This window comes from Oncorhynchus clarkii, chromosome 6 (assembly GCF_045791955.1).
Source record: "Oncorhynchus clarkii lewisi isolate Uvic-CL-2024 chromosome 6, UVic_Ocla_1.0, whole genome shotgun sequence".
NCBI lineage: Eukaryota > Metazoa > Chordata > Actinopteri > Salmoniformes > Salmonidae > Oncorhynchus > Oncorhynchus clarkii.
In genome coordinates this window covers 60,390,875-60,417,003 of record NC_092152.1, presented here as the reverse complement: position 1 = coordinate 60,417,003, position 26,129 = coordinate 60,390,875, and the positions used below count along the sequence as shown (strand labels likewise).

At 41.6% G+C, this 26,129-nt stretch overlaps 1 protein-coding gene across 1 annotated transcript in view; it reads left to right on the top strand.

Annotated features, from left to right (window-relative positions):
* Positions 1-8,196: 8,196 nt before the first annotated feature.
* The window catches only part of LOC139411365 (cadherin-11-like), a 72,776-nt gene continuing 54,843 nt past the window's right edge, over positions 8,197-26,129 (top strand). Inside the window, exons 1-2 of the mRNA XM_071157644.1 lie at positions 8,197-8,409; positions 8,514-8,671. The gene's annotated coding sequence lies outside the window, so the exon portion shown is untranslated. The remainder of the gene's footprint in view (positions 8,410-8,513; positions 8,672-26,129) is intronic.

Sequence of the window (26,129 nt, the reverse complement as noted above, 5' to 3'; positions counted from 1 at the left end):
AAGCCAACTGTCCATGGCAACCGCTGAGTATCCCCATTCAAATGCAGGATCTGTCACCTATAAGAATAAAGAGAATAAAGAACAAGAGACAAAGGCACTCTTACCACCAATACTTTACTTTTATTCAAGTTTAACATTGATGCTGCCCTAGTCATTATGCTCAAACATGATTCTTCTTTCAAGGAGTAGTCAGTAGTTATACTAAATTAAACATCAGATTAAATCAAACCTTTTTTGTGTATGTGGACTTCTTTGAATGCAAAAATTGAGTCTACTTTTTATTGTAAGGATGCCAGTTGCATTAACTCTAATTAAAGCATTCTTGGCAGACGTTCATATATTTAGAAATGCAATGTCTTTCTTCCACTGACAATATCTAAGAAGAGCTTGTCCTAATACATCTGTCAAACACTGCATCTATTTAACAACTCAGACACTAATTAGCCTAAATTTGATCAAAAAAGGTTGACATCATCAGAGAAAGAACATCATAGACACCAACATGATCAGCCCTGTTTTTAATGTTTGCATTTAATTATTCATATAACCTGTATTTTGTGCACTCCTTCACATAGAATTTTTTTTAGAGTCGAACATTTATTGGTGTTCCCGTGGAGAGGCATTGCTCTTCACGGGAGAGGTTACCGAAAGGTTACTAGATCGAATCCCCGAGCTGACAAGGTAAAAATCTGTGGTTCTAACCCTGAGCAAGGCAGTTAACCCACTTTCCCCAGGGCGCCGAAGACGTGGATGTCGATAATGGCAGTACCCTGCACCTCTCTGATTCAGAGGGGTTGGGTTAAATGCGGAAGACACATTTCAGTTGAATACATTCAGTTGTACAACTGACTAGGTATCCCCCTTTACCTCTGTAAATAATTGTGTAATAACTTCAAAATGAACAAAGCAGTTATAACCACGAATAACAGTTTTTTTTTCTGGCCTTGTGACCTGACCATGAAAAACTCAAATGACCTAAGTTACAAAATAATGTGAGAAGAAAGTGATATTGGTTGACTTTTTAATAAACCACAATCTTAGTTGCCTACACTGCCTGTGAAATCCCTCTGTTTCTTTAGCAATTACACCCTGGTGCGATTAGGTCAATGATGCAGTACAGTTTGTGTTTTTACTGTCACTAAGCACAGTGGGGTACCCTCCATCTCTCTCTCTCTCTCTCTCCCTCTCTCTCTCTGAGAGGAAAATCAGTCCATGCTCCAATGGCCACCGACTGATAAGGTGTCAGATATCTTGCTCTCTCCATATGATGGGAGCTGCTCTGTTTTTGTTTAATCTGAACTCCCACAGCATAAAAACATTTGAATCATCCTCTTTAACATGCTCTGTGGGCTGCCTGCTGATGCATCAGACCTTGCAGCAGAAATCAATCTTTGTGGATGGAGACTTTTAAATGGGACCAGACAGAACAAACACCATGTTTATATAATAAAAAAGTCAACATGGGGTAGCCATATTCTTCAGAAGCTATATTCATAGCTATAATAAATAGCTATATTCTTCAGAATTCTGATTGTAGGCCGATTTGGTTCTACATTTGATTCCTGATCTTTGGGAGTCACAAAGATGGTTAGCCTACATAAGCCATTCAGTATTCTTCAAGTAACCATATTAATGTATCAATGCATACCTGAAAATAAAGGCATTTTTTTTGTCATACGGAATAAGTGTTAGTCCAAAGTTATTTGCCCCATACCTTATTTGTTGAAACTGTAATTGGTTCTATATATAGAGCAATGTCTGATGTGTGTTATTTTACTTAGATCACTGGCCCAGTTCCTACCAGACTCAAAAGAGAAGCAAAATGGTGGTTCACATCGCAGCCAATAAAAGGAGAGAAGGAAGGTGTTGTTCTCACCCAATGACTAATTTGTGCTTTTAGAGAACTGATTAAAACCTGCCACACTTGCTGATTGCTATGCCATCCACCAGTGTCACCTCAGACATGGTATCTGTTTTTCCTTCCCTCTCCCTGCTTTAGTCTGCTAAATGCGGCTGTGTGAACAGTGAATCCATTACCCCAGCGACAGCCACATTCAATTATTAGACGGGCTAATAATCTGACGGAATTGATTGTTCACTATATTCCCAGACAAATGGCCAATGCAGGAAGGATCATGTTTGATATTCCCTGCGGTAGGACAGGAATAGGACTCTGTGGCTGAAAATGAGCTTTCACCGCCCAGAGTGGAGGGGCCACTGTTCTACATGTAATCAGAGAAAATGGAATACTGATAATCAAACACATTGTTTGATTAGGCTATGTTTATTACATTGTATGTCCAATGTAAAAAAAATAATAATACAAATCTGAGTCTTTGCTTCATATGCCAATGGGGGCCCAAAGTTTTTCCTGATTTGGTAAGCTAATGTAACCAGGTAAAACTCTGGATCCTAGTTGTAGGGTATGACATAGTAATAAATCAGCTGTAAAATGGTTTATGTTGGCTATGATGGCTACGGTTCCAGATTTTCTGGAAACCTGATTTGCCGTGGCAAAAAAGAGAGAGATTTCTTGATCAGTGATGAACGGCTTTGTCTGCTGTAGCCTACAATCTTCATGGTGTACACAAAGGACATGATCGAAATATTCCACCTACTGCGGTCCATTCCTCAGTAGGTCATTGAGCATAAACTCGATTTCATGCACTTTTTTCAGGAGGCGAGTAAGGCTACATGCATCTTTTTACATGTTGTCAACAAAAGACATAATCAACATGTTCGTACAAACTCGCAGATACTGTAGTTTTTTTTCCCAATGCAAAACTCAAGTGGGGAGTTATACTAAAGTGTACAAAACGTTAGGAACACCTGCTCTTTCCATGATATAGACTGACCAGGTGAATCCAGGTGAAATGTATGATCCCTTATTGATTTCACTTGCTAAATCCACTTCAATCAGTGTAGATGAAGGGGAGGAGTCAGGTTAAAGAAGGATTTTTCAGCCTTGAGATAATTGAGACATGGATTGTGTACGTGTGTCATTCAGAGGGTGAGTGGGCAAGACAAGACACATTTAAGTGCCTTTGAACGGGTATGGCAGTAGGTGACAGGCGCACCGGTTTGAGTGTGTCAAGAACTGCAAAGCTGCTGGGTTTTTCCTGCTCAACAGTTTCCCGTGTGTATCAAGAATGGTTCACCACCCAAAGGACATCCAGCCAACTTCACACAACTGTGGGAAGCATTGGAGTCAACTTTGGCCAGCATTCCTGTGGAATTCCTTTGACACATTGTAAAGTCCATGCCCCAACGAATTGAGGCTGTTCTGAGGGCAAAAGGGGGTGCCACTCAATATTACCAAGGTGTTCCTAATGTTTTATACACTCAGCATACTTGCAGCTATCTAGGCAGCATTTCAAACACAAGCAAGACACAGACACAGTCTAATTAGTGATTTAATGTTATTTTTTTTCTATCATCATTGCAAACATTGGCTAAGCAGGAGGCAGACAGGCAGTCAAAGTAATAGTGTTCTTTTTCAGCAACTGTGGCTAGCAGATATATGGAAATATGAGGCAGAGACATAGGTTACATCATCATGGTTCAGAAGAGGGTGAGTAAAGAGGAAAACGTAAAGGGAAGGGCAGTGTGAACAGCATCTACGTAGAAGAAATGTGTGTGTAAAATAACACATGCGCAGAACCTGTATTCGCACAAAAAGCCTTTTAAAAACTAGACAACAACTGTGATTGAACAATAGAACTAACAGGGCTGGGCTTGCTTTATGCAGGGTTGCATAGTGACATTTGCATCTGTGATTAAAAAGTTACTCACACAGTATGTCATCACTATTGTGTTGATTAATTTATTCCAGTCAGTAATTTTGGATTGATAAGGTCTCAATAGCCTAGCCAACTGAAGTTTGAATATACAGTACCAGTCAAAAGTTTGGACACACCCACTCATTCAAGGGTTTTTCTTTATTTGTACTATTTTCTACATTGTAGAATGATAGAGAAGACATCAAAACGATGAAATAACACATTAGGAATCATGTAGTGACCAAAAAAGTTGTAAATATAAACTGTAAATAAAAATATTTATATATTATATGTGAGATTCTTCAAAGAAGCCAACCTTTTGCTTTGATGACAGCTTTGCAAACTCTTGGCATTCTCTCAACCAGCTTCACCTGGAATGCTTTTCCAACAGTCTCGAAGGAGTTCCCACATATGCTGAGTACTTGTTGGCTGCTTTTCCTTCATCCTGCAGTCCAACTCTTCCCAAACCATCTCAATTGGGTTGAGGTCGGGGGATTGTGGAGGCCAGGTCATCTGATGCAGCTTTCCATCACTCTCCTTCTTGGTCAAATAACCCTTACACAGGTGGTGTGTTTGGTCATTGTCCTGTTGAAAAACAAATGATAGTCCCACTAAGCGCAAACCAAATGGGATGGCGTATTGCTGCAAAATGCTTTGGTAGCCATGCTGGTTAAGTGTGCCTTGAATTCTAAATAAATCACTGACAGTATCACCAGCAAAGCACCCCCACACCATCACACCTTCTCAACCATACTTCACGGTGGGAACCACACATGCGGAGATCATCTGTTCACTTACTCTGCGTCTCACGAAGACATGGCTGTTGGAACCAAAAATCTCAAATTTGGACTCATCCGACAAAGGACAGGTTTACCCCGGTCTAATGTCAATTGCTCATGTTTTTTGGCCCAAACAAGTCTCTTCTTCTCATTGGTTTCCTTAAGTAATGGTTTCTTTGCAGCAGGGCCTGATTCACTCAGCCTCCTCTGAACAGTTGATGTTGAGATGTGTCTGTTACTTGAACTCTGTGAAGCGTTTATTTGGGCTGCAATTTCTGAGACTGGTAACTCTAATGAACTTATCCTCTGTGTTTCTTTCCTGTGGTGGTCCTCATGAGAGCCAGTTTCATCATAGTGCTTGATGGTTTTTTGTGACTGTACTTTAAGAAACTTTCAAAGTTCTTGACATTTTCCGGATTGACTGACCTTCATGTCTGATGGACTGTTATTTCTCTTTGCTTATTTGAGCTGTTCTTGCCATCAAGACAAATAGTGGCTACTTTGAAGAATCTAAAATATTAAAACATATTTTGATTTGTTTACACTTTGTTGGTTACCACATGATTCCATGTGTTATTTTATAGTTTTGATGTCTTATTCTACAATGTAGAAAATATCAAACGTGAATCAAAAGTGTGGTGACAAATGCAAGCTCCCCACGCGTTTAACGGCAGCCCTGCTCTGCTAATCTCAACATGGCCAGATGGAAATCACCACATAATGCTACAAAAGAAGAAATATATCCTATATGTAGGGGTGGCAGGTAGCCTAGTGGTTAGAACATTGGGCCGGTAACCAAAAAGTTGCTAGATCAAATCCCCGAGCTGTCAAGTTGAAAACCTGTTGTTCGACCCCTGAACAAGGCAGTTAACCCATTGTTCCTGGTCTGTCATTGTAAGTAAGAATTTGTTCTTAACTGACTTTCCTAGTTAAATAATGAAGCATGTACAGTGCATTCAGAAAGTATGCAGACTCCTTCCACGTTACAGCCTTATTCTAAAATATATTAAGTTGTTTTGATTCCTCATCGATCTACACAAAATAACCCATAATGACAGAGTAAAAACACATTTGTATACATTTTTGCAAATGTATATATTTAAAAAAATAACATGACCCTTTACTCAACACTTTGTTGAAGCACATTTAGCAGTGATTACAGCCTCTTGGATATGACGCTACAAGCTTGACTCTCCTGTATTTGGGGAGTTCCTCCCATTCTTCTCTGCAGATCCTCTCAAGCTCTGTCAGGTTGGATGGGGAGCGTTGCTGCACAGCTATTTTCAGGTCTCTCCAGAGATGTTAAATCGGGTTCAAGTCAGGGCTCTGGCTGGGTCACTCAAGGACATTCAGCGACATGTCCCAAAACCACTCCTGCTTTGTCTTGGCTGTGTGCTTAGGGTTGTTGTCCTGTTGGAAGGTGAACCTTTGTCCCACTGAGAGTTCTGAGCACTCTGAAGCAGGTTTTCATCAAGGATCTCTCCCTACTTGGCTCCTTTCATCTTTCCCTCGATCCTGGCAAGTCTCCCAGTCCCTGTCTCTTAAAAACATCCCCACAGCATGATGCTGCCACCACCATGCTTCACCGTAGCTTTGGTGCCACGTTTCGTCCAGACATGATGCTTGACATTCAGGTAAAAGAGTTCAATCTTGGTTTCATCAGACGATAGAATCTTGTTTCTCATGGTCTGAGAGTCCATTAGGTGCCTCTTAGCAAACTCCAAGAGGACTGGATTACATCTGGCCACTCTACCATCAAGGCCTGATTGTTGGAGAGCTGCAGAGATGGTTGTCCTTCTGGAAGGTTCTCCCATCTCCACAGACAAATTCTGGAGCTCATGCGTCCTTCACAAAGACGAATCTGCCCGATTCCAGCCTTGCTGAAGCACCTCCTGATCATCACCGATCCTCCACCAAATTTTACAGTCGGTGCGAGACAATGTGGCTTGTAGGCCTCTCCAGGTCTCGCATGAATCAAGCTTCATGCAAGGTTGTCCTGGAAGAAAACTTTCTTCCTTCTGCTCTGACAATGTTCCCCAACTCTGAGGATTGGTTTTTCCAGCAGGACAATGCTGGGGCAGCTCTAGCAAGGCATACATATGACAAACTGACTTGTTGGAAAGGTGGCATCCTATGACGGTGCCACGTTGAAAGTCACTGAGTATTAATATGTTTGTTTTTTTCAGGGGGTGCTGCACAACCCTCACCACCTCTACTTCCCGTGGCTATGCCAGTAGCTATTTGCAACAGCAACACTATTAAAGTCATTTTAACCACTTTCAGTCATAGGCCTATTGTGGTTGGAGATATGCATAGCTTCATTCACCTTGTTTGTTTGATTTCCCCTTCATGTTAGTAGGCCTAGCTTTCGATTTTTAAACACAGTCAGCACTTAGTTTACAAGGTCCGCTAACTATTATACATTTTTCAGTAATTAAAAGTAATATATTACTCACTTTAGTAACGTTTATGTAATTTGTTACAATGTTTCCCGCGCGTCCGACGTTGACTTCCTGGTCCTAGGCGGAGGGGACGTTCCAGATTGGGTGCCCAATGCCCATTCATGCCCAGTTTGGAGGTACCACTGGCACAGGGGTTCAATTTCTCCCTGTTTGTTATTCTGAGAATATAAATGTATGAGCTCTTCATTATTTCTGCTTTGCACAATTTGTTCTATGCTGATTCATCTTGGAATGTCATGCCATGGTTATGAGTGTAATAAGCCTACGATGATGTATATCGTGTCGCTATTTGAAAATGGTCTTTTTAAAAAAAATGATCTTATCTTGAACTCTCCATTGTTGGAAAAGGACCCAGCATTTCACTGTTAGTTTACACCTGTTGTCTACGAAGCATGTGACAAATACAATTTGATTTGATTTTAGAGCGATAACATCACCTCTCTGGAGAAGTGTGTTGGTATGACCAAATCCAGGTACAAGGGTTGCCAACTGATGGTCTATTTATGACAGTCTGTTTCAGACCTTAGGGTTAGAGTTAGGTGGTGGACTGCTAAAAATAGCTTATATTTTCTGGATCCATTTGTGTATATACATTTCGACTGCTAAACACCGATCACCTGGCTTTAAATCAAATCTGAAAGACTTGTCCAGCACCTACATGCCACCCCGTTGGCCGTGAGACACCATGTTAGTGTACTTCACCACAGCTCTCAATGTTGCTATGCAGTTACAAAGCTAATACTAAAATGGTATGCAATTACAGGTTTATTACCTAATAGCAATGTAATATTATGTGTTACCATACGCTACAGCTATAGGCTTATGTTTTTCACTTTAAAAAAAATGTATTTCCCTACAGCCTAATTAAACAGTGGCTCAACCATTGCAACATAGGCCTACAGTAGGCTGTTAAGGTCAGTAGGGGTAATAATGAAGGGAAGCTAACCTGTAATTGGAAGCAAAACTATGTTGTCATGAAATTGAATACTTTGTAACTATATCACTTTACTCATGGAAAGTTTTTATTTTCATGTGATGTACATTTATTTTGAAGATGAGTTTTGTCTCCATCTCCCTTGAGTGCTCTCGGTTCCCAGTGAGGGCTTTACTTCCACCCGCCTGTTTTGATTGGACGAAGATTTCTTAACCTAGTCTAACCGTTCGCGCTGTTCTCTTGCACTGTCTGGATCTGGGAACGTGCGACAGATGAGAAACTGCTTCCATCTGGTATCGCAGGGAAAAGGGGGTGATTCTACTTAGGCGCCCTCGGCAAGACATCCTGTTTGCATTGCTACTAAGATCTGCAAGCTTCGTTACGTTTCACTAGAAAGCTGGAGAGGACGTGCGCTCCTAAGCGTCTACACCGGATTGATCGTTGGGGATGCTACGGTTTTAATCCTTCACTCATTCTCATTTTCTCATGATACTATACTCGCCCTAGGCGTCTAGTTCCACTGTCTTCTCAAACGGTCCACGGTATTTCTCTTATCCAGCGGAACGCACAAGAGGAGAGGCGCTTGGACCAGGAGTGATAACGCAAGGACCGGTCGAGTTGGATGTTCATAGCCATAAAGAAGTGGTCATAGTCTGGAGCTGCTAATGGGACAAGCAGTGGACTGACAACATTGAGTCTGGTTTTACTTCAAGCAAGGTAAAGGATTTAGCCCATAGTTATTGTCCTGTCAATTTATTTTAGTACAGTTGTGTTGTGCAATTTCTGGAGTCATTTGAACTGGAAAATGTGATAGTCCTGCGATTGGACCGACATTGCTTTTCCAAATGATAAAACCTATCTCTCAGAAGATACATTTTTGATACATTTAATACGCAGTCTGAGTGGACTGTGTCCATTGTATGTCCAGCACTTTAAATGAAGTAAATTAGGGCTATAGGCGACTTATTTTGGTGGGGTATTTTGATTGTCATCAGGACGGTAAACATAGCCTATATCGAATTATCTCTTGACGTTAATTTTTTCATATATCCTCTGTTTCTAATCGGAAGCCTGGCGGTCCAATTACATCTATTCACGGCTTGTTTGACACACGGGTTGGCTATACTACATATTTGAGCCCATCGATCCAGTTTCAGGTTTTTGTGACGAATATTCTACACGGTAACTTTCTCTGCAAGTGTAGGGTATACGGGGATACATTTCCTTGAAAGTGTTTGTCTTTAAATAGCTAATTGAACTGAATGGGATGAATAGCCAAATCATATGTATATTGTATTCATTGTAATGCGGACGATATTCCACTTTCTCTCCGTCCTGCATTCATAATATAATTTATTATATTATCTTTTAAAGTCAGTTTAATTTTCTTCAAATGTGTATGTTTTGTATTTGTTGCTATTTGATAGCTGTCGTTTGAATCTTTTTGTTTAGCCTACTTCTGAGTCACAGTTTTATAGTGATAACAGGTTGGTGTATCATTTACAACTGAATACAAACTGAATGGGGCAAAACATATTTTCCCCCTTGTTGCGTCTCTAACCAAGGCGATATAGCCTAGTGTACATTTTTGTTGCATTGATCATGGACATCTTATTTGGCTAAACTACTCAACAATTCATGTGAAATGTGAATTTCAGAATTCACAGGCATTCTAACATGTTTTCAATAGGTTTTATTCATAGGGAGAAGGAAGCCTAAAGAAGACAGCGTGCGTAACTGGTTCATTGCATTGACTGTGTATTCACATAACCCTCAGTATTCATGTCCACAGCTCATGATTGCTGCTTGCGAGAAGAAAATAATCCCCCCCCCCCCACCCGCTACCCCTCTATACCCCCACCGCACTGTTGCTCAGCGAAATGTCTCCTCTGCTTCCCTTCATGTGCTCTTGTGGGAACCATTCATATAATAATTTAACGTTCTCCTTATTGAACATGCTTTTACTGATATTATTGGTCTGTGTTATGCCCTAACAAGGTATTGAAATGAAATAATGCACATCAAAGGGTTTATCATTTAATCGATTGTATTTAATGGTGATTTTACCCCTCAAAATGAATTCCCAATGCTTAATTTGATGAAACAATAATTCATGAATTAAAAATGAAAGTGTAATAATGCTTGATGGTGAAATCTTTTGAGCAGCATAACCAGAAGTGAATGACACATCAGAGAAGGCTTAGCTCCAGTCACAACTGAGGCATTGGTGTGTGACATGACTGCTGAAAATAGTTGAGATATACATATATCAAAGAATTGCATAGATTGTTTCATCGCTTATTCCATAGCCTATTTCAAATTTACTCAAACGTTTTAAAATCAGTTTTGAACAACAACAACAACAAAAAACATTTCAGAATCATAGTTAACTGAAAGATCAGTTTAGTTTCTGACTGACTGACCATACTTAAATAGTTGAATGACAAAACTGAATAGACCTCTATAACTACAGTTACAGGCAATAGTCTTGAAACCCCTCAGAGGAAGAAAATACATGTATTCAAGGAATCAATAGAGGGTGCTGTTGGTCTGTGGACAGCTGGCCCAGTTTGCTTACCTCGGGCACTAGTCTCTGAGGGACACTCAAAAAGATGGAGCGCCACCACCGGTGTTGCCCATGGTCCCAGGGGACGGAGAATTCAATCTAACAGAGGCTCTGGCTAATGCTGTGGCACTTTGTCAGGATTAACATCTTTCTAGTCAGTGGCTTCTGTTACCTTCGGTGTCACGTTACCACCTTGGAGTTCTGGGGAGGGGAGAAAAACGAGGACCCGGTTTCCTGCTCTGCTCCACGCTGTGCAATTCCAATTCCACATTACTGTGAGTCGATAGAGGAAGAGGCTCCATCATTTTCAACGAATAAAGGCATTTGTTATTTTGACTGCCGGCTAGAGCTTTTCAAGGAGTTATTTTTCTACTTCGGAAAAAAAAAGGAAAGATGCTAAAGTGTGCCCTTTTTAAAATGTAGACTAAATGCACATCCGTCAGCTAAATAGAAATAAACAGCTCGCAGTTTGCTGATTTTGAGCTGAAAAAATATCTGAATATTGTCATCGATTTTGGAAGTAAAGCAAGAAGTTCTTGTTTGGCCATGTGTCCTTAGGTATGGATTCTAATCGTAAGGTACTCAATAAATGACTTGACATAACAATATTACAACTTTTAAACACACAGTACCTGGATAATTATTAGTGGATGCCACCTAGGCCTTGGTCCTCCTGAGGCATCAAGTTATCTGAATATGTGACACTTCTTCTTAACCCGTGCTTACATGTCACTGTTCGATAGTATGCTAAAAGGGGGCGTCTGTGTCTCTCCATCAGCAGCTAATAGGGTGAGAGATTGGTTTGAATCATTATCCTCATGTCGTGGGACAAATGGTGGGGTACCATTTCACAATCCAAGACAGTAGATATTCCGTGTCTACTGCTTGGTTACCACTAGGCTTCTTTTCATTCTCTGTGCATCTCTGTTGTTTACATGTCATTCAGGTCATGTGACAGACATTAAGGTCAGGCGAGGTGGTTTTTAGGCAGTCCCGTGATATGCCCACGCCATCTATCTCACAAGCAATGGGACATGAAAGGAAGGTATTACGGCATTGCTGGTTGAACCTTAGCCTTGCACTTTTCTTCAGACGGATATTTACAGTGACTTTGAGGACGAATGAAGATAGTAATAGTCAGGTAGTAGAATAACCAGAAAGTCTCATTTAATGAAGCATTCTGGACAGAAATAATCTTGAATAGTGGTGTTTGAATCTATTTTCATTCACTAATTGCGGCATTGCTGGTGGGTGGACAATTATAGAGATTTAATGAATAGTTAGAGAATTATGCAGTACTAATATTGCTTGACACTGATGAAAGTATGACCATGGCTCATTTTATTCAAAGCTGTTCTTATTGTTGCACTCTACTTATTGATGGGTAAATCACTATGTGGGTGCACAGAACACTGTCACTTACCCTCAAGAGCAGGGGTGTCAAAGTCAAATGGACGGAGGGCCAAATAAAAAAATCAGCTACAAGACGAGGGCCGGACTGTTCGAATGTTCATTGAAAATTTTTTAAATGACGCATATAGTCTAGTGAACCTAATTGAACCTACTGAAAACCTAACAAATATATTACAATATGATCAGATAAATAAAGCAATATTTTCTTATGGCTCTGTCAGTAATCTTTAATTTTCAACAGACACAAAAGACAAATTTCCTTTATATAAATATCCCCATAACATGAACATTAAATGAAAGAAACCGGTATTCAAGGCACCATCAGTAGACTATATTTTCTATTTTAGCAAAAGTGGGCTAAATTTACTTCAAAGAAAAAACAATAATAGCAATTTTCTATCATCCACTCAACTGAAATATTTTTAAAATATAATTGGATTGAAATACAAAAAAATAAAGTGCAAAAATCTATTAATCAAAAACAACACTTTGTTTAAGGAGAAGTAACATGCAGTGAAAACAAATATTACATTTTAACTTTTAAACTTGAACTGAGTAAAAACTCTAAATATGTGATTGCACAGTAATGTTCACTTGTTTGAGGTTGAGGGTGATACTTGGTGGTGTCCCATCTTTTCCACAAGTTCATCAATGTTCGGGGTAAGGCTCTGAGCTGAAGAAATCCTCAGAATTGAGTGGAGGTGTTCAGCAGTAAGTCGACTTCTGTGTGATGTTTTGTTCAGGTTCATCAAAGAAAACAGTTGTTCACACAGGTATGTGCTGCCAAACATAGACAACGTTTGAGCAGCCTGGATGCGCAGCTGGGGCATTGTGCCGGGGAGGAAACGGGCGAACTCCGCAGCACCCACTGCCGCATATTTTGCCCTCAGTGCATCATTGCATTGGAGGTCAATCAACTCCATTTGGAGGTTTGGTGGTGAGCTTTCCACGTCAACAGCAAATGGGTTACCGAGCAGTTCCAACCTGCTTTTTTGTGCTTCAAAGTCAGCAAATCGGCGTCGAAAGTCAGCGGCAAGCATACCTATTTTATCAGCCAACTGTGTGCTCGGGAACGCACTGGTAGAGAGCTTCTCTTTCATGGTCTGGCAGCTGGGAAAGTGGCTCAAATTTTCTTTCCGCATCTGCGTCTCCCACAGAGTCAGTTTGGTTTTAAATGCCTTCACTGTACTGTACATATCAGAGATGACACGATCCCGACCCTGCAGCTGCAAGTTTATTGCATTCAGATGACTCGTAATGTCACACAGAAAAGCCATTTCACACAGAAACATTTCGTCTCGGAGTTGTGTTGTGTCTTTCCCTTTGCTGTCCAAGAACAGACAAATCTCCTCACGAAGCTCGAAACATCTTTGAAGCACCTTTCCCTGGCTTAGCCATCGCACCTCTGTGTGATAAGGCAAATCACCATGCTCCGTTTCTAACTCCGTCAGAAATGCCTTGAACTGGCGGTGATTCAAACCTTTGGCTCTGATAAAGTTAACTGTGCGCGTGATGATGCTCATTACATGCTCCATTTTCAAGGCTTTACCGCACAACGCTTCCTGGTGTATGATACAATGATAAGCTGTCAGCTCACCTGTCGCGTTTTCCTCTTGCATCTTTTCCCGTATCTTCGCCACCAGTCCGCTCCTGTGTCCACACATCGCAGGTGCTCCGTCGGTTGTCAAACCCACGAGTTTTTCCCAAGGCAGCTCCATCTCATTTACACATCTTGACACCTCTTCATACAAATCATGCCCCGTAGTTGTGCCATGCATAGGACGTAAAGCCAAAAACTCCTCTGTCACGCTTAGGTTGGAGTCCACTCCGCGGATGAAAATTGACAACTGGGCAATGTCAGAAATGTCGGTGCTCTCATCCACAGCCAAGGAATATGCAATAAAATCTTTTCCCTTTTTCACAAGCTGCTCTTTTAGATTGATGGACAACTGGTCTACTCTCTCGGCAATGGTGTTTCTGCTCAGACTCACATTTAAAAAGAGTTGCCTTTTTTCTGGGCAAACTTCGTCACAAACTTTAATCATGCAGTTTTTGATGAAATCCCCCTCCGTAAATGGCCGGGCTGATTTAGCGATCTCTTCTGCCAAAATAAAACTGGCCTTGACAGCAGCCTGGCCTTGTGATTTGGCTTTTTTGAACAGAGCCTGTCGAGATTTGAGGCCTCGTTTTAATTCCTCTGCCTTTTGTAGCCTTTGTTCCATGTCCATATTCTTGTTTTTGTCCGCGTGTTTCGTTTCATAATGTCGTCTCAGATTATACTCTTTCAGTACCGCCACACTTTCTCCACACAGAAGACACACAGGTTTTCCAGCTACCTTCGTGAACATATACTCCGACTCCCACCTTGTTTGAAACCCCCGGTTCTCAGTATCCACCTTCCGTTTTGCCATTTTTGATGGGTATCTGAAAGTTAATTTTACTGTGATGCTGACGACTGCTGTGCCAATAAATATTGAAATGAAGCAGCCTACTGCTCGGTGCGTCACCTTTGCATTGTGGGAAATGTAGTATTGGTGCGTGTAAAAGATCTGCGGGCTGCCGGCTTGCTGCGGGCCGGTTCTAATAATAAATCAAGATCATCCCAGGGGCCGTAAAAAACCTTCTTGCGGGCCGGATGTGGCCCGCGGGCCTTGACTCTGACATATGTGCTCAAGAGCATCATTGATCATGATTTCATGTTCCAGCAATATAAACACAAGTTATTTCAACTTATGTACACACTTGCTGAATAAGACAATCATAACACATGTAGGAATGTCCAAGTAAAATACATGCTTATTCTTCAGTCTGAAAACAACAGGAACACTTGGGCTGGTAGACTTGACCCTGAGTGTGTTAAGATACTACAAGACCAGAACACCATGTTCCTTCCATGCCACCTATAGTGTACAACGTTGTAATCTGAAAGGACTCTTCGTTGAAGGCCATATGAAGTATTCATTTTCTCTCTTCACCCATAAGTGCAAGGCAATGTGTGAGTCAATGTCTATTTCAAAGGGTGTCAACATTGAGGCCATATAGTCCCCTTCTCCTTGGGCTACCTTTTCATGACAGTAACTTGCGTAGAATAATGTTTTGCTTTCTGACATGGTATTTTAATGTAATGCTTCTGATTAACATACTTTAGGGGTTATAATACTCTCTAGAGCTTGTGTATAGAAGGGTAGCTTTGAGAAGGGAATATGTCAGAATCTTATTGCTGGTGATCAACTCTGAAGCTGTGCACAAGCTGTGTATATGATACTGTATGAGCATCAGCGTCTATGTGAGTGTGGATATGTGGACACATGCTCAAACTGTGTCCATATGCGTGTCAAAAGCACAAGCTTAACATACTGAAGGCCAACATGCCAAATGCTGCATGAAGCTTAACTGATTATGGGGTTGATTTAGGTAGGGCCTCATTTACACTACCAGCGTTTCAGTCTGAATTATCCACTCATTAAAACAGACCTCTCAGGAACATTCTAATGCCTTTATCAACCTTCCTTCCACTGTTTCCTGGAGGGGACATGTTGGCTGAACTGGATTTGATGTCTGGCAGCAGCATGCATAGTCTTTCTCTGATGTCAAATTCACACTTTGATCAAATTACGCATTACCCCATTGCTTTTCTTTAAGCTTGGTGCTTGTCGTGATGTTCTAACAAATTTCCCCTCGTAACTTTTGTGTGTATACATTTTTGGATCACATGCACTTGGGAAAAGGGGGTCGAAGTCACACAAAGTTAAACAATTCCATAACCTTTGAGAATGGCAAGTTGTGTACTGTACATTTCCTCTGAGTACATTTTGTGAACTGGAAAGCTTTTTTGTCATGAGAGGGTTTGGCTGAATTTCACCCTGACTTTCAAAAAACGAATAACAGACTTTCCGATTACATTTACATTCTAGTCATTTAGAAGACTCTTTTATCCCGAGAGACTTACAGTTAGCACATTCATCTTACGATAGCTAGGTGAGGATATGATAGATATAGTATAGATATAGACATACAGTAGTGAAGACAGTATCTATCTATAACATCCTAGCGGTTGGCAGGCTAAGGCTACTAACGTATAACTCCCATTGCAATCAGCGTATCCTCCACAACATATCAGCATTCTTTTAACATTCTTTGGAGCTGCATCCATCTTCCCTCTTTCATGTAAGGACCCACTGAATGTGAATTTCTGGCAGGCTCTTTGTTGCATAAGAATGAGTGTGCTCATGGAGATACTGTAATGGGATATACAGTGCTTTCGGAAACTATTCAGACCCCTTGACTTTTTACACATTTTGTTACGTTACAGACTTATTCTAAAATGGATTAAATAGATTTTCCCTCTCATGAATCTACACACAATACCCCATAACGACAAAGCAAAAACAGGTTTTAAAAAATATGAATAAACATTCAGACCCTTTACTCAGCACTTTGTTGAAGCACCTTTGGCAGTGATTACAGCCTCGAGTCTTCTTGGGTATGACGCTACAAGCTTGGCACACCTGTATTTGGGGAGTTTCTCCCATTCTTCTCTGCAGATCCTCTCAAGCTCTATCAGGTTGGATGGGGAGTGTCGCTGCACAGCTGTTTTCAGGTCTATCCAGAGATGTTCGATCAGATTCAAGTCTATGTTCTGGCTGGGCCACTCAAGGAAATTTCAGAGACTTGTCCCGAAGCCACTCCTGCATTGTCTTGGCTGTGTGCTTGGCATTCAATCCAAATAGTTCAATCTTGGTTTCATCAGACCAGACAATCTTGTTTATCATGGTCTGAGAGTTCTTTACGTGCCATTTAGCAAACTCCAAGCAGGCTGTCATGTGCCTTTTACTGAGGAGTGGCTTCCGTCTGGCCACTTTACCATCAAGGCCTGATTGGTGTAGTGCTGCAGAGATTGGTGTAGTGTAGTGCTGCAGAGTCCTCCCATCTCCACAGAGGACCTCTGGAGCTCAATCAGAGTGACCATCGGGTTCTTGGTCACCTCCCTGACCAAGGCTCTTCTCCCCCGATTACTCAGTTTTGGAGGGCGGCCAGCTCTAGGAAGAGTATTGGTGGTTCCAAACTTCTTCCATTTAGGAATGATTGAGGCCACTGTGTTCTTGGGGACCTTCAATGCTGCAGACATGTTTTGTACTTTTCCCCAGATCTGTGCCTCAACCCAATCCTGTCTCAGAGCTCTACGTACAATTCCTTCAACCTCATGGCTTGGTATTTGCTCTTACATGCACTGTCAGCTGTGGGACCTTATTTAGACAGGTGTGTGCCTTTCCAAATCATGTCCAATCAATTGCATGTACAATAGGTGGACTCCAATCAAGTTGTAGAAACATATCAAGGATGATCAATGGAAACAGGATGCACCTGAGCTCAATTTCGAGTCTCATAGCAAAGGGTCTGAATACTTGTGTAAATAAGGTAATTCTGTATTATAATTTTTTTATGTGCATAAAAATCTAAAAACCTGTTTTCACTTTGTCATTTTGGGGTATTGTGTGCAGATTGATAGGAAAAAAATAAATAGATTGATAGGAAAAAATGTAATTTAATTGAATTTAGAACAAGGCTGTACCATAACAAAGTGTGGAAAAAGGAGGGAGTCTGAATACTTTCCGAATGCACTGTATGTACATCTGTACCACAGCTGAAGTCCCTACAGCTATTTTTTGTCTTTCAAGAAACAAACAATAGACAGTGACAATATTCTCTTATATAAACTCAGCAAAAAAATAATTGTCCTCTCACTGTGTCAACTGTGTTTATTTTCAGCAAACTCAACATTTGTAAATATTTGTATGAACATAACAAGATTCAACAACTGATTCAACAAGTTCCACAGACATGTGACTAACAGAAATAAAAGAATGTGTCCCTTAACCAAGGGGGGGGGGGGGGGGGGGGGGGTCAAAATAAAAAGTAACAGTCAGTATCTGGTGTGGCCACCAGCTGCATTAAGAACTGCAGTGCATCTCCTCCTCATTGACTGCACCAGATTTGCCAGTTCTTGCTGTGAGATGTTACCCCACTCTTCCACCAAGGCACCTGCAAGTTCCCGGACATTTCTGGGGGGGAATGGCCCCTTCCCTCATGCATCGATCCAACAGGTCCCAGGCGTGCTCAATGGGATTGAGATTCGGGCTCTTCGCTGGCCATGGCAGAACACTGACATTCTTGACTTGCAGGAAATCACACACAGAACAAGCAGTATGGCTGCTCGTTCTGCAGGAAGGATTCCACATGAGGGAGGAGGATGTCTTCCCTGTAACGCACAACGTTGAGATTGCCTGCAATGACAACAAGCTCAGTCCGATGATGGTGTGACACAGCGCCCCAGACCATGACCAGACCCTCCACCTCCAAATCGATCCTGCTCCAGAGTACAGACCTCGGTGTAATGCTTATTCCTTTGACGATGAACGCAAATCCAACCATCACCTCTGGTGAGACAAAACCTCGTCAGTGAAGAACACTTTTTGCCAGTTCTGTCTGGTCCATTGATGGTGGGTTTGTGCCCATAAGCGACGTTGTTGCCTGTGATGTCTGGTGAGGACCTGCAAGCCCTCAGTCCAGCCTCTCTCAGCCTATTGTGGACAGGCTGAGCACTGATGTAGGGACTGTGCGTTCCTGGTGTAACTCGGGCAGTTGTTGTTGCCATCCTGTATCTGTCTCACAGGTGTGATGTTCAGATGTACCGATCCTGTGCAGGTGTTGTTACACGTGGTCTGCCACTGCGAGGACGATCAGCTGTCTATCCTGTCTCCCTGTAGCGCTGTCTTAGGCATCTCACAGTACGGACATTGCAATTTATTGCCCTGGTCACATCTGCAGTCCTCATGCCTCCTTGCAGCATGCCTAAGGCACGTTCAAGCAGATGAGCAGGGAATCTGGGCAAACTGGATGCAGTCTATCACAGTGCCATCCGTTTTGTCACCAAAGCCCCATACACTACCCACCATTGTGACCTGTACGCTCTCGTTGGTTAGCCCTCGCTTCATACTCGTCGTCAAACCCACTGGCTTCAGGTTATCTACAAGTCTCTGCTAGGTAAAGCCCCGCCTTATCTCAGCTCACTGGTCACCATAGCAGCACCCACTCGTAGCACGCGCCCCAGCAGGTATATCTCACTGGTCACCCCCAAAGCCAATTCCTCCTTTGGTCGTCTTTCCTTCCAGTTCTCTGTTGCCCATGACTGGAACAAATTGCAAAAATCTCTGAAGCTGGAGTCTCACATCTCCCTCACTAGCTTTAAACACCAGCTGTCAGAGCAGCTCGCAGCCTGTACATAGCCCATCTGTAAACAGCCCATCTATCTAACTACCTCATCCCCATACTGGTATTTGTTTATTTAATTATTTTGCTCCTTTGCACCCCAGTATCTCTACCTGCACATTCATCTTCAGCCGATCTACCATTCCAGTGTTTAATTGCTATATTGTAATTACTTCGCCACCATGGCCTATTTATTTCCTTAACTTACCTAATTTGCACTCATTGTATATAGACTTTTTGTTTTCTTTTGTTCTACTGTATTATTGACTGTATGTTTTGTTTATTCCATGTGTAACTCTGTGTTGTTGTATGTGTCGAATTGCTACGCTTTATCTTGGCCAGGTCGCAGTTGCAAATGAGAACTTGTTCTCAACTAGCCTACCTGGTTAAATAAAGGTTAAATAATTAAATAAATATATATATTTATTTTTGTGTTTTTCAGAGTCAGTAGAAAGGCCTCTTTAGTGTCCTAAGTTTTCATAACTGTGACCTTAATTGTCTACCATCTGTCAGCTGTTAGCGTCTTAACGACCGTTCCACAGGTGCATGTTCATTATTAGTTTATGGTTCATTGAACAAGCATGGGAAACAGTGACCCTTTACAATGAAGATCTGTTAAGTTATTTGGATTATCTTTGAAAGACAGGGTCCTGAAAAAATGATGTTTCTTTTTTTTGCTTAGTTTACTCTGCTTGCATACCACCGCTAGTCCTTGAATAAAAATTCAAATATATGAATGTATGCAATAAGTCCTGTATTGTCTGTGCAAACTTGATTCCTAAATGAGATTTTTCATGGCATAATCGAAAGAAACTGCTTTGATAAGAGCTATGGCCAAGCTGACCTTTAAAAATAAAACACAGTCCATAAGGGATTTGGCTTCAATATACTGTATGTATGGTAATATGGCTGAGTTCTTTCCCAGGCCTTAGGAGACCTTCTTAGCCCTACTTTCCTGAGAGCAGAGGTGCATATCTTTTCCATTTCAAAGACGAAAAAAGTTTATATGCTGTTTGTTGGGTATTGTCTTTGTTTGTTTTTCACGGACAACTGACAGTCACTGCATGGTGCTTTTCTTCACTGTTGCTCCAAGGCATTAGCAGATGTGTTCTGAGTATTTCTGATAGGACTTTGCACTTGACATCTAATGCCATTGTACTGTAAGTTCAATAAGCAAGGGCACTGAGGGGAGCGATGGAAGGAGCACATAAATTAGCTTGCTGAACAAAAGCAATTAGCTTGCTTTTGACCTTTTTAATAAGATACTATTACTCAGAGGATTATGATCTCGGTTTACTATGGAAATGCTTACCGCTAAACATATACAGAAAACACTGTTGCGTTGACCTAAGACCGAAGTATAAATGCAGACCCCTGGTTGAAAACAATAATCTTAAGCATCTCGGAGGTGCACCTTGTAATCAACCTCAACATTTACTTTCCTTTTTAGCCCTGTAAGGGGTGGAGGAGGAATTGATTAGCAATGACAGGCTCCATTACACCCACTCTACATCTGCAATAACCCTATTTGCTTGTTGCCCACACACCAACCCAGTCAACAACAGAAAGCACCTAAACATAAAGAGGACAAGGGGAAAGTGTTTCTGTTTAAAGGAACCACTAAGATGGAATACACAGGCACTAAATGTGCAGCCCATCATCCCCCTTGCTCTAATGCTAAGATAACATCTTTTTGATTTATAAATCACCTGTAGTCTGCAATCAGAGTGCTAAGTGCACTAGGTTCATTCATTATTTGCTGGCATATGGTGATACATTTGCATAATCAGCTAATGCTTACTCTAGCTCTCTTCCTTTTATCATTTGCTGTGCCTATTGGCAGTGTGAGATTCGGGGCAATTCAACTTCTCAGTGATGTGCACTCTTCGTTAAATAGTCTAATCATACGTCTTAGACGATCCTGAAAGAAAGAATGAAAGTGAACTGAGAATCACAACCTGCTTGTTGTTCAATTTTCTGTTGATGTGTAGCTATTTGAAAGTTGTGTCTGTAGATATGAAAAGAGCCCATGTTAATCACGGATGCATATTCCATCTTTGAATGTGTATCAGTTGCTTCAGCAGCCTGTGAAATTAGCTGAATTTAGCAAAGTAACAGAAAATGGCAGGTGGAAATAACAGTGTTTCACAGTGTCTGGTTCTTTTGCATCCGTTTGTATGTCATTTGGAATGAGATGCAAAGAGCAAACTACTTGCTGGCTTATATTTGGACAAGTACTCCCATACTGTCTGAAGACACTTTGAAAAGGGTCTTATTTCCTCCCACTTTTTGGGCTACTCCATGGGAGGTAGCTAGGATTGATAATGTGTTTTTCTGGGGAAAGAAGGGTTTTGATAGTAACATAGTAATATTTTCATTGACAGCCTAGGTACAGTGGGTTAACTGCCTTGTTCAGGGGCAGAACGACAGATTTTTACCTTGTTAGCTCAGAGATCTGAACTTGCAACCTTTCACTTACTAGTCCAACACTCGATCCACTAGGCTACGCTGCCACAATAAAACATATGAAATTGATTGGAAGCTTGATAGATCAAGACTGTAAGCGGCAACATATTTCAATAGGCCTTTTCATTTTCGCTGTCCTTATTTTCTGCATTGTGCCAGTTTATTAGGTACATCCATCGTACCAGGTCGGACCCCCCTTTGCCTCCAGAACAGGCATTCTACAAGGTGTCGCAAACGATCCGTAGGGATGTTGGTCCATGCTGACGTGATGGCATCACACAGTTGCTGCAGATTGGATGGCGGTACATTCATGGTGCGAGCAGCCCGTTCGATCTCATCCCAAAGATGCTCTACTGGGTTGAGGTCTGGGTCCTGCGCTGGCCACTCAAGTAAACTGAACTCACTGTCTTGTTCCAGGCTATGTTTTTCCACTCCTCAATTGTCCAGTGTTGGTGATCGCGTGCCCACTGGAGCCGCTTCTTCTTGTTTTAAAGCTGATAGGAGTGGAACCCGGTGTGGTCGTCTGCTGAAATTGTCCATCTGTGACAAGGTCCTACGTGTTGTGCGTTCCGAGATGCCCTTCTGCACACCACTGTTGTACTGCGCTGTTATTTGTCTGTTTGTAGCCCGCTTGCATGATTCTTTCCATTATTCTTCGACCTCTCTCATCAACAAGCTGTTTTCGCCCACAGGACTGCCGCTTATTGGATGTTTTTTGTTTGTCGCACCATTCTCTGTAATCCCTAGACACTGTCTTGCATGAAAGTGCAGGAGGGCGGTTGTTTCTAAAATACTGGATCCTTACGCGCCTGACACCGACAATCATACCATGCTCAAAGTCACTTAGGTCACTTGTTGTCCTCATTCTAATTTTCAATTGAACAGTAACTGAATGCCTCGATGCCTGTCTGCCTGCTTGATAAAGCAAGCCATGGCCACGTGACTCACTGTCTGTAGGAGTGATCCGTTTTTGTGAACGGGATGATGTGTCTAATAAACTCTCCGGTGAGTGTATATTGTGGAGATGCTGCTTGTAATAAAGTGAAGGCCAAGAGCTGTGTCCGGCCTCTTCCCCACTCAGAGTAGGACTGTAAATGTCACACTGTCTGTAATAAAGGATTGTGAAACTTATCCCATTGTATCTCAGGCTGCCTGGCTCTACTTAGTGTTGTCCACCTGCTACCTCACTACCTCTACCTTTCTGCAAACTTCAGTCAGAATTCTAGGGATTTCTTTATAACTGCTACTTTAAAACTTTTCTTCTGAGAATCATTTTAAGTATTGAGATTATATTGTAGGTAATTGAAAGCGGTTTGGCAATCTTTCCATGGCCTTTGTTTCTTGGGGGTTTTACAGCAGGACAGAAATGGTTACTACATGGGTTAAGTGGCTGACGTGGGTGGCCCAGAGATAGGTACCCATTAAAGGGATACTTTGGGATTTTGGCCCTCTACTTCCCCAGAGTCCTGGATAGCATTTTTATGTCTCTGCATCCAGTATGAAGGAAGTTAGAGGTAGTTTCACGAGCCAATGCTAACTAGCCTTAGTACAATGACTGGAAATCTATGGTCTCTACTAGCATGCTTGGAGTTACACTAGACTTCCGTTCATTGCGCTAACACTTGTTAGCAACTTTCTTCAAATTGCACACAGAAACATAAAATGGTATCCATGAGTTCATCTTACTCTGGGGAAGTACAGTACCAGTCAAAAATTTGGACATACCTACTCATTCAAGGGCTTTTCTTTATTTGTACTATTTTCTACATTGTAGAAAAGTAGTGAAGTCATCAAAACTATGAAATGACACATATGTAATCACGTAGTAACCAAAAAAGTGTTAAACAAATCTAATTATATTTTAGATTGTAGATTCTTCAAAGAAGCCACCCTATGCCTTCATGACTGATTTGCACACTCTTGGCATTCTCTCAACTAGCTTCACCTGGAATGCTTTTCCAACAGTCTTGAAGGAGTTCCCACATATGCTGAGCACATGTTGGCTGCTTTTCCTGCTTTTTCTTCACTCTTAATCTCAGGCCTCCCTTCCTCTCTGAGCTCAGCCGCAGCCCTATCAGCCTGTTCTGTCTGAGCTGAGGCTTCTTCACTTGGTATTATCCCTCATCAGTCTGTTAGCACCCTGCCAGTCAGCCAGGCTCCCCTCTCAGCACCTTTCACAAAAAAATACTGGATTTAATGTGTCTGTGTGATGTAGGCCTGTCTTCCTTGGGGAATCCAAGATCACTTTGAGATAGGCCAAACACAAGCTACACTAGACCAGGTGTCATCTTATCAGTCACAGCTGGAGGACAGTAAGACAAAACAGAGCCCTAAGGCCTCCACGCTATAACTGGGATATATGTGGTCTTAAAAGCTTTGGCAATGTATACTAATACTGTCAATCCTACCGTTAGACAATTCCATGGAGAGGGAATAATCAGGGTCTGCTCCCAGTTGTCTCAATCCTTTGGTCACCCTCTTCCTCAGAAGGGGTCATAAGGTTTAAATAAAAGTTTAAATAAAATGCTCCAGCCAGAGGCCGAATAGGAATTGTCTGGAGAATGTAATATCGTTTTATTGATAGAAAAAAAACGATTAAGTCAACCTATATTTCACAGGAGAGGGAGTTGGCGAGACAAAGGTTTTTGAATTCATCGGGAAGTTAGCACACATGTAAGGGGAAGTGCAGTCAGCACATACTGTAGAAGCTGTTAGGGCATCATACGCCTTAACATACTGGGGTGAAACAAGGAGACCAGATGCTGCACTCATAGTCTGTTGACTCATTGAAAACCTTTATGTGGTCTTTGGCATTCACAGCTTTGTTCCAGCGATCTTCCGAGCTTCAGAATTACCCATGGAAGGAAATATGTCTCATATGAATTATGAAACAAAAATACCCCCCGCGGATCATCATCAGTAGTTTGTTTACTTCTTGTGGAAGAGGGATGCAGGCTATGTACTGTGGTATAATGTGGTCTTTGCTTCCATCCTGGATGCATTAAAATTGTATAGGTATGCAAATTATTTTCTCCCATTTCTCATTTTAGATTTTATTTGTCATTATAATAAGAAATGGAGTGTCATTGATTACATTTGTTTCTTTCATTTTGCACATCTAACGTTCTAATTTCCTCCAGGGGAAATTGTATGGGAATCAATAGGTTAGGGGGAGAGGCTGTATTCATGTGAATCCCATTGTGATGGTACATCTGGTGGCCCACTCAAATGGTTTCTCTGCTTTTGACGTGCAGATTCTAACCACACAAACCAGTCAAACTCAGTGACACACAAATGCTAGAGAAAAACCTTACCACCACATGTTTTCAAACTGATGCATGGCACTTTTTAATCAACTTATTTTTCTTTACTCAGTCATGTGGTCATGAAGACGGTTGTATTTCTTTTTTAACCATTAAGAACAGTGAATCTTTGAATAATTTATTTAGTTCTGCTTCTAGTATTTTTGCTAATGGGGAATTATTTGGTCACAAAGGCATACATTTGTAAATGAGGCTGATAAACTTTTGGTGCAGAGTTTTGTCTGACACAGGAATTCTCTTGTCCACTGTTTAGGTTGTCAAGTGTTTAGGGAAGGCAGGATGTGTACCGGGGCCCTTTCATACAGGCGACTCAGATGCTGGAATATTCAGTCCTGCCTCTTTTCACAGTGCCCTAATCTCTTTATCAGCTCGCAACAATGAAGGATTGAGCCCCCCCCCCCCCTCTCTTCTCCTGAGCCAGACCCCTTGATTCAGGACACTGGAAAGGGGAATAGTCAATACTGACCACACTCTTCCCCTGGACAGCAGCAGACTCAGCACTGTCTGTAAGAGTTTGAAGTATGTTGTCACTTTCCATTTGACTCCATGGGTAATATGGCAGACAATGCTAAAACCAAAATAGGGAAAAAAGAGAGAGAAAAGAAAGAAAAAAGTTTGCATCTATTATGTGTTGTTCGCTTGGGTTGTTTCAAACTGTCAGGGTAGCTTTGCATCAGTGCACCCATTCACCACTCTGGAATTGGCACCTATTAGACCCCACCAGCTCCTCCACTGTGTCTGCAGGGAAGCCATTTTGATTTCTGTCCCAGAGCTGTTTGTCAGCCTCCAATGAGATGGCTTTTCCGTGACTGGAAACCCCTCTGGGTCATTTCTCATTCTGTGTTTTTGGAAAGTGCATTAAAGTATTTTAGGCCCCACTGATTGGTATGAGGCCAAGTTTCAGCTAATTTCCTACCTCTGTTTTAACTCCCTCATATCTAGGGATTTCTTTATAACTGTTACTTTAAAACTTTTCTTCTGAGAATAATTTAAAGGCTTGAGATTATATTGTAGGTAATTGAAGCAGTTTGATAATCTTTCCATGGCCTTTGTTTCTTGGGATGAGTTTTACAGCAGGGCAGAAATTGTTACTACATGGGTTAAGTGGCTGACATTGTGGGTGGCCCAGGGGTAGGTA